Source organism: Mesoplodon mirus (assembly GCF_964341445.2).
Source record: "Mesoplodon mirus genome assembly, chromosome: 20".
In the NCBI taxonomy this organism is placed as follows: domain Eukaryota; kingdom Metazoa; phylum Chordata; class Mammalia; order Artiodactyla; family Ziphiidae; genus Mesoplodon; species Mesoplodon mirus.
In genome coordinates this window covers 14,314,381-14,324,031 of record NC_138996.1, presented here as the reverse complement: position 1 = coordinate 14,324,031, position 9,651 = coordinate 14,314,381, and the positions used below count along the sequence as shown (strand labels likewise).

Here is a 9,651-nt window from a genome sequence, read left to right as displayed (position 1 = left end):
GGAAAGAAATTCAGAGAAGGTGATTATTTACCCCCCCAAAATGGAATATGCCTACTATTCAAATTTATGAATTCATGGATTTTTGGGAACTGGAGCCTAATATATGTTTTTATATTATTTTATATAATATCCTATTACTAATCCTCCAGAACCTGGAGCATTGCACATATTATTAAAATACCAACTTGAATTACTTTCACTGGATAAGAAGCAAGAAACCATTGTATATTTTGAGGCCAGAAAGGAAGATTGTAATTGAGACTTCGATTTACCTGCCAGTTTGTAGGATACAGGAGGGCAGCGAGACATGGGCAAAGTCATGCAGTAAAGACATGAGAGCTCAGACTAGTTGGGTTGTCCAGGAAAACAAAAATAAAAAACAAGAATGAAAAAAGACCCCGATAATTATTTGTGCATCTTTTATTGAAGATTACAAAGGGAGTCTTTATTCAAGACGTTAAACTATGGACAGTTCAGAAATGTGTAAAATCAAAACACGTTCAGGATATAGGATATAGGACAATGGTTAAGGATATGGGCTCTGAAGTCAAGAAAATCACTTACTATATGGTTTAAGCTATTTACTGAGTTTTAAATATTCATTACTAAATGTATATTTCTGGAAATTCAACTTAATCCTTTTATTTTTTTATTTTTAAATTTATTTATTATTTATTTTTGGCTGCGTTGGGTCTTCGTTGCTGCACACGAGCTTTCTCTAGTTGCGGCGAGCGGGGGCTACTCTTCATTGCGGTGCACGGGCTTCTCGTTGTGGTGACTTCTCTTGTTGCGGAGCATGGGCTCTAGGCACGTGGGCTTCAGTAGTTGTGGTTCATGGGCTCTAGAGCACAGGCTCAGTAGTTGTGGTGCATGAGCTCAGTAGTTGTGGCACTTGGGCTCAGTAGTTGTGGTTCGCGGGCTCTAGAGCACAGGTTCAGTAGTTGTGGCACATGGGCTTAGTTGCTCTGCGGCATGTGGGATCTTCCCATACCAGGGCTCGAACCCGTGTCCCCTGCATTGGCAGGAGGATTCTTTTTTTTTTTTTTTTTTTTTTCCGGTACGCGGGCCTCTCACTGCTGTGGCCTCTCCCATTGTGGAGCACAGGCTCCGGACGCACAGGCTCAGCGGCCATGGCTCACGGGCACAGCCTCTCCGCGGCATGTGGGATCCTCCCGGACCGGGGCACGAACCCGTGTCCCTTGCATCGGCAGGCGGACTCTCAACCACTGTGCCACCAGGGAAGCCCGGCAGGAGGATTCTTAACCACTGCACCACCAGGGAAGTCCCAACTTAGTGCTTTTAAATTCATAATTTACATAAGACAATATCCACTTATTTTAAATAAACAGTGCTTTTGAGGAAATGCATGAGGTGGTGTAATTATCATTACAGTTCAGCTCTAGGACAATTCTTATCACCTCAAAGTGTTACCACACACAGGTTTACAAGCAATTCTTGCTCCCACCCTGCCCTCCCCACCTCCAGCCCCAAGAAAACACTGAGAAAGCTACCTGCTACCTTTGAGTGAAATTGCTAGATTAGATGCTAAGTGTATGCTAAACTCTTGAGAGAACTGCCAAATGGTTTTCCAAAGTCACTGTATCCACCAGCAGTGTGTGAGGGTTCCAGTTGCTCCATATTCTCACCAAAATTTGGTATCAGCCATCTTTTTTATTTTAGCCATTCTAGTCATTAGGTAGTGGTATCTCATTGTAACTTTAATTTGCATTTCCCTAATAACTAATAATGTTCAATACATTTCCATATGCTTATTGTTCATTCAGATATTTTCTGTGGTGAAAGACTGAACATGAAAATGGACCATGGCCTGACCACATATGACACCCTGACCCACAACTTCTGCAGCAACAAGTCCAGGAAAGGCAAAGAAAAACCTCTGCAGCAATTGGCTCAGAAAGGTGAGGAATTGGCCAATAATTGTCAGCTTTCCTTATTTTTGCCTCTGCTTTCAAATAAGGATCAGAGAAAGCCAGATATTCTCCCAAATCAATCACAATGGCTGCCCCATTTCAGTTAGCCCACCTCCAGCTTTTCTGTGCCAATACTCTCTCATTAAAGCATACCTGAAACTTTTTCCTTTTTTTACTCTAAAAATTTCCCACTCCTTTGCCTGCATTTGAGTCTCTTCCAGACTCAAGGGATGGTGGCTGACACTCTTGCTATAGCAAGCTCTGAATAAATAGACTCTGTTCTATTTTGGGTTGTCTTCATTAACTTTTTTAAACATTAATTTATTTTATTTTATTTATTTTTGGCTGCACTGGGTCTCCGTTGCTGCTTGCAGGCTTTCTCTAGCTGAGGAGAGCGGCGGCTACTCTTCGTTGCGGTGCACGGGCATCTCATTGCGGTGACTTCTCTTGCTGCAGAGCACAGGCTCTAGGCGTGCAGGCTTCAGTAGTTGTGGCACATGGGTTTAGTTGCTCCCCAGCATGCGGGATCTTCCTTGACCAGGTGTCAAACCCGTGTCCCCTGCATTGACAGGCAGATTCTTAACCACTGCACCACCAGGAAAGTCCCTTCATTAACTTTTGAATTGGTGAAGTGACTAAATTTTTGTGCATTCTTGGGGGCTTTTTGTCCTCTTATTATTAAGTTATAAGTGTTCTTTAATTATTCTGGATATGTCTATAATCAAATGCATAATGTGCAAATAACTTACTCCCAGTCTGTAACTTCCTTCATTTTCTAATGGTGTCTTTTGAAAAACATAAGTTTTAAATTTTGATGAAATCCAACTTTGGCAATTTTTGTTTGTGGATGATGCTTTTGGTGTTACAGCACAGATATCTTTACCTAACTCAAGGTCACGAAGTTTGTCTCTATTTTTTTTTTTTTTTTTTTTTTGCTGTACGTGGGCCTCTCACTGCTGTGGCCTCTCCCGTTGCGGAGCACAGGCTCCAGACACACAGGCTCCGCGGCCATGGCTCGCGGGCCCAGCCGCTGCGCGGCATGTGGGATCCTCCGGGATAGGGGCACGAACCCGTGTCCCCTGCATCGGCAGGCGGACTCTCAACCACTGCGCCACCAGGGAAGCCCTGTCTCTATTTTCTTTTAGAAATTTTAGAGTTTCAACACTTACAGTTATTTCTATAATCCTTTTTTTTTTTTTTTTTTGTGGTACACGGGCCTCTCACTGTTGTGGCCTCTCCCGTTGCGGAGCACAGGCTCCGGACGTGCAGGCTCAGCGGCCATGGCTCACGGGCCCAGCCGCTCCGCGGCACATGGGATCTTCCCAGACCGGGGCACGAACCCATGTCCCCTGCATCAGCAGGCGGACTGTCAACCACTGTGCCACCAGGGAAGCCCTATAATCCATTTTGAGTCCACTTCTATGTATGGTGTGAGGTGATAGACTAAGTTTTGTTTGTTTGTTACATGTGTATATCCTATCGTTAAAGCACCATTCATTGAAATTATTATCTTTTCCTATGTGATTTTCTTGGTACCTTTGTCAAATATCAGTTGATCAGAATATGTGGTATATACTTCTGGACTCTATTCTGTTCTGTATGTATGCCTACCTTTATGCCAGTATCATTGTCTTGAAAAGTAGTGTTATATTAACTTTTTTTTTTTCTGTACGCGGGCCTCTCACTGTTGTGGCCTCTCCCGTTGCGGAGCACAGGTTCCGGACGCACAGGCTCAGCGGCCATGGCCCACGGGCCTAGACGCTCCGCGGCATGTGGGATCTTCCCGGACCGGGGCACGAACCCGTGTACCCGGCATCGGCAGGCGGACTCTCAACCACTGCGCCACCAGGGAAGCCCTATGTTAACTTTTGAAATCCAGAAGTTTAAGTTCTCTCAATTTGTTCTTCTTTAAAAAAATTCTTTCTCTTTTATGGATTCTTTTACTTCCCATATACATTTTAGGATTAGCTTGCTAATTTCTACAAATAAACCTACTGGAATTTTTGTAGGGGTTGTGTTCAATATGTAGATTAACTTGGGGAGGATTCTATTTTTAGGTTGTTCACTGATTGTACAGCTGACCCTTGAATAACACAGGGCTTAGGGCCACCAACCCCTGTGCAGTCAAAAATCGATGAATAAGCTTTGACTCCCACAAAACTTAACTCTATTAGTAGCCTACTGCTTGCTGGAAGCCTTATTGGTAATATAAACAGTAGATTATAACATACTTTGTATATTATATATATATAATATAGTGTATTTTTACAATACAGTAGAAAAAAGAAAATGTTATTAAGAAAATCATAAAGAAGAGAAAATACGTTTACAGTACTGTACTGTATTTATTGATACTGTAAGTTTACATCCTCTGTTTATAAGATGACTCATCTGTCTGTCAGTGGCTACATGAATATTGTCTTATATGATACAAAACACTGTAGAGGTTAAATGTAATACAAAGACATCAAAAATGAAAAGATAGTGTGAAAAATTCATCTTTATTTATAAGTATAACAACTTATGCATTGATACTGAAGAATCAGCACTATGAGAGCCTAGAGTAATCAATAAAACTGCTTCACAGTAGCCTAACATATACACTAATGAATGAATCGTTATAAAATTTTTATGGCATACAGTATTACACTCATAATTGTAATACAGTATTGGAAACATTGTTATATTTTTAAAGAAATACTTAACCTGTAATGATAGTTACATGTTAAAGAAGGAAAGGCACACTGTACAATAATGTAATTTTTTGAAAGCAAAGTTATTAAAGACACTAACACATTATTAATTTTATATTAAATATCACTCACCTTATGACTAAGTAAGGATAGACAGGATAGTAGGATCTACATAAATTTTATGCATTCATGACATACCTTTCTCTTAATTTTTTGATATTTCTAGGCCATGTAGTTCATCTGCAAGATTTTTTAAATGATTACAAATCTCAGAAAAATTTTCCAATATATTTATTAAAAAATCAGCATATAAGTGGACCTGCACAGTTCAAACCCATGTTGTTCAGGGTCAACGATATATAAAAACACAATTCCCTTTTTTTATATTGGTCTTGTATCCTGCAAACTTTCTACACTCACTTATTAGTTCTAGCAGATGTTTTGTGTAAAATCCTTAGATTTTTGCATTCAAGATCATGCCATCTGAATGATTCATCCTTCCCAATCAGTATGCTTTCTTTTTTTCTTTTTATTTCACTAATTGTAACCTTAATTACAATGATGAATAGAAATGGTAGAAGTAAATATCCTTACATTGTTCTTTATCTTAAACAGAAAGAATTCAGTCCTTTACTGTTAAGTATGATGGTATCTGTAGCTCTAACAGTTTAAGTACCCTTTCATTCCTAAAGTGTTGAGATGTCTGATCATGAATGAATGTTGGACTTTTTTTTGTTTCTTTTTTTTAATTGTAGTAAAATATACAAAACATAAAATTTACCCTTTAGCCATTTTTAGATGTACATTTCAGTGGCATTAAGTACATTCATATTGTTATTCAACCATCACCATATCCATCTCCAAAATTTATTTTCCCAAATTACTCCTTTAAATTATTGATTCAGTCTCTTTACTAAATATAAATCTATCAGGTTTTCTATTTCTTCATGATTCAGTCTTGGTAGATTGTGTTTTTCTAGGAATTTGTCTGTTTCATATATGCTCATCTCCCATAAGTTTTTGTATATTGTGTTTTCATTTTCCTTTGTTTCAAGATGTTTTCTAATTTCACTTATGATTTCTTTGATCCACTGTTTGAGTTGTTTAATTTACACATATTTGTAATTTTCGAGCTTTTCCTCTGCTATTGATTTCTAGTTCTATTATAATTAGAAATTATGCTTTATATGATTTTAAATCTTTTTAAATTATAAAATTGTTTTGTGGCCTAACATATGGTCTATCCTGAAGAGTGTTCTATATGCACAGAGAAAAATGTACCTTCTGCTGTTGTTGGTTGGAGTATTCTGTATATATTTGTCAGGTCCATTTGGTTTATTGTGTCATCTCCTCTATTTCCTTATTTATTTTCTGTCTGGTTGTTCTATCTGTTATTGTAAATGAGGTGTTGAAGTCTCCTACTATTATTGTAGAGATGCATATTTCTCCATTAAATTCTATCGATGTTTGGTTTGCATATTTTGGAGCTCTGCTGTTTGGTACGTATATGTTAGTAATTTTTATATCTTCTTACTTAACTGATATTTTTATCAATATATAATGTCCTTCTTTGTCTCTTGTAACAGATTTTGACTTAAAGCCTATCTTTTCTGTTATTAGTTAGCCACCTCTACTCTCTTTTGGTTACTATTTGCATGAAGTTTCTTTTTGCATCCTTGCACTTTCAACTTATGTGTGTTGTTTAGGTATAAATTGAGTCTCTTGTAGACAATACATAGTTGGATTCTGTCTTTATATCCATTCTATGTGTTTTGACTGGATAATTTAATTTATTTACATTTAAAGCAATTACTAATGAGGACTTATTTTTGACATTTTGTTATTTATTCTTTGTATGTCTTGTAGCTTTATTATCCCAACTATATTTCCAATGTTTGTTTTCAGTATAGTTTCTATTTCTCCTTTGGCATTCAGTTGCCTCTTTACTGAGTCAATTTATTCTATTTCAATTTAATATTTAAAACACAGTTACCGTGTGTCCTTTGAATAATTTTATAAACTGCTTTAAAAGCTTTTTCTGCTAAATCCAACCTCTTGGCCCACTCAGTCAGTTTCCATTGACTGTCTTTTTCCTTGAGTACAAGTCAAACTTTCCTGGGTTTTTTTTGGCATGGCTCATAACTTTTTTTTAATAAAAATGGGACATTTAACATAATATAGCAACATCCTAGGTTCTGTTCTGTTTTTTCTTTATTTTGTTTTGTTTTTAATATCTTGCCTAGACTTAAGCTGTGGAATCTGTCTCCTACTCAGTGCAAGTGATGTTTCTGCTTAGGTTTTTGATTTTTCCATTTTATTTTTTAGTCTCATTCTCTAGGGTTTGCTCTGGTGTTTACATAGCTTAGTGGTTAGTCAATAATTTGAGAAGAGCTTATATTCAAACACCTGAAGCCCATAAGGCTGCCATCCTAGGCAGTTAGATGTCTTTGTGGTTTGGGGGACACATTCATATTTACAGCCAGTTCCCACATCTCCTTTGACTTTTACTTCTTGCTGCTTTCTCTCAGGTCTACTTTGCTCCTGTATGTAGTTTCCCATTCAGCCAGGTAAATACAGAGAACTTACCTCAGCACTTCTGTGGTTCTCACCTTTCCAGAATCTCGCATTAATTGCTTCCTGATTGCCTGCTTGCCACACTGAGACCTCAATCTTGGGGTAGCATGGTTGCAGGTGTTTCCCATTCATTTCCTATTGAGTTTGCCAACTAAAGCTGACAAAGCTACAAGATGTCACCTCTGCCCAAATTGAGTCTCCCACTCGCAGCAAATCTGCTAGGATTTTTGGCCAGTTTTATGCTGGTAAAGCTACAGTTCTCACCAATCAAGCTGAGGAGAAAAGATAGGAGAATCCTGAGGCCAGAGGCTCCAGACTCCTAGTGATCTTGCCCTCAAACTCTTCTCATTTTTGTCTCCTTGATTTGTCTCACCCATTTCAGAGCCCTGAAATGGCTCTTTTTATCCAGTTTTAAACTTGTTTTTTTGTTTTTTTTAGGTAGGATTCACTGGCACTCAGTGCCTCCACAGGCCGAAGTTTGTCTTCTTTATCAACTTTGGAATAGTCTGAAATAGTTATTGTGTTCTACAGCCCACCAGAGTAAGTTAGATAAAACAGTATCTCTGTGGATTTTCTTCTGTTTTGCTTCTTAATATTATTTATTTATTTTTCATAAATTCTCCCCTGCAAACTTCTGTCTTCAGCTTCTTTGGGGGCAGCTGTATCAACCACAAACACTTATGGAACAATTCCTGTCTACTAATTTTATGCTGGATTATAGTCATATGGAGAAAAATATGACACACTCCTTGAAAGAGAATATCTTATGACCCTCCTGAAGGAAATGATATATTTAGTCCTTTTTTTATATCTATTTAGTTTTTTTGGTATACATCTTTTTATTGCCCGTGTTTTCAGTTATTTTGCTTCACTAATACTACAGAAGCCTTGTTTAAATTTTATTTTAAGAATTGCAATATCTGAATTCCTTAGTAATACGATTCTTTAGCTTCTTGATTCTGGTAATGCACTCTTATTGAGGCTCATTTCCAGGTATTTGTCATAAAGATTGTAAGCTCATATTTGTCTGGGTTTTATGGAGGAAAATCCCTGTGTTCAAGGGCTTGTTCTCCAAAGAGGACATTCTTTTCCTTTGCTATATAGCCCAGGACACTACCCATCTTGCACAAGTTAATTTCATAGTTTCGATTTTCTGTAACCACATAGGTAATATATTTTCAACCCTGAAACCTGTATTTGGAAAAGCCTCATTTAAAATTCTTAAATACTTTTCTAACCTAGATCTTAGGCCAAGACAAATGAGTCTTCATGTGGCCTCTCTTTGTTAAGTGGATGTATTTCTGGTTCACATTTTCAGTTTTGTTGAAGCACTTTATGGGTCCCTGGTTTGTGTCCATATCTCAAGTCTACTTCCTCCCCTTCTGAGGACCCAAGAATTAGCCTCATGTCCCTAGAGTTAGCATTAAAATGCAATCCTATAGGCTGTAAACTTTGTTAAATTCCCCAGGACAACTCCAGCCTCAAAGTAAGCTTGTCTTTTCCAGGTCTATTTCTGGTCTGTGCATTTTCTCCATAATTTGAAGGGAACTATGTACTATAGAGAAGTATATGTTATTTTATACAACATTTCTAGTTTTTTGTTTGTTTGTTTTTCAAATGCCACAAGCAGAAATCTCTGTAGGGGTTTTGGTAACATTTAGAGTTTAATTTTGGGATTTTCTAAGTAGGATATCATACACATATAAATAATGTTTGTTCACTACACTCCTTTCAGATAAGTATAATTTTTAAATAATGTATTGCAATGGCTGAATCATCCTGAACATTGTTAAATAATTAGAGTGATAGCATTCTAGTTCATTCACAGTTTTAATGAGAATGACGTGCACTTTGCTTTATAACTTTGGCTCTGGGTTTGGAATAGTCAATCAGGAGAGTATCTTACTCTTTATAGTTTGATCATTTGTAGCCTGAATATACATGCAAAATGTCTCAAATGTCTTTTCAGCGCCTCCTGAAGTGACTGCAACGTTTCAAGTATTCAAATACTGTAATGTTTTTGTCTAGCACGTGACAGCTGGCATCACCTCCAGGGCAGGAGTCTTAATCTACCAGGAGCAGCAGCCCCAGGATGCCAACTCATCTGTGGTTTGGGGCTGCAAGAAAGATGTGAGTCACACAGATGTTACAGTGAAACAAGGCTTACTCCCAAGGAGAACAGACAGAGCAAAACCAGCTTCAATCGTGGGTGTTAGGCCCCCATCCAATCTGACATGGGGTGTTGGTCTGCAAGCACCCCTCTCTTTCTGCAAGCAGTAGACCCTGGCCCCTCCCCTGTGGGGTCTTAGATACAGAAAGCTGGGAGCATGCCTGAGGGCCGTATGATGCACATCGTTAACGCTGAACAAAGAAGCACATCTGGAAGGAGGCAAGATACTCCCTTACTGAGTGATGTGCTCAGCATCAGGGGATGGGGGCTCCTTATATCACTG

General features: G+C 38.2%; 1 long non-coding RNA gene across 1 annotated transcript; it reads left to right on the top strand.

The window, feature by feature from the left end:
* The first annotated feature begins 1,852 nt into the window (after window positions 1–1,852).
* On the top strand, window positions 1,853–9,289 carry LOC309795806. Its single transcript, XR_014292365.1, has 3 exons — window positions 1,853–1,919; window positions 7,637–7,738; window positions 9,227–9,289. It is a non-coding gene; the product is annotated as an uncharacterized lncRNA (long non-coding RNA).
* Window positions 9,290–9,651: the final 362 nt, after the last annotated feature.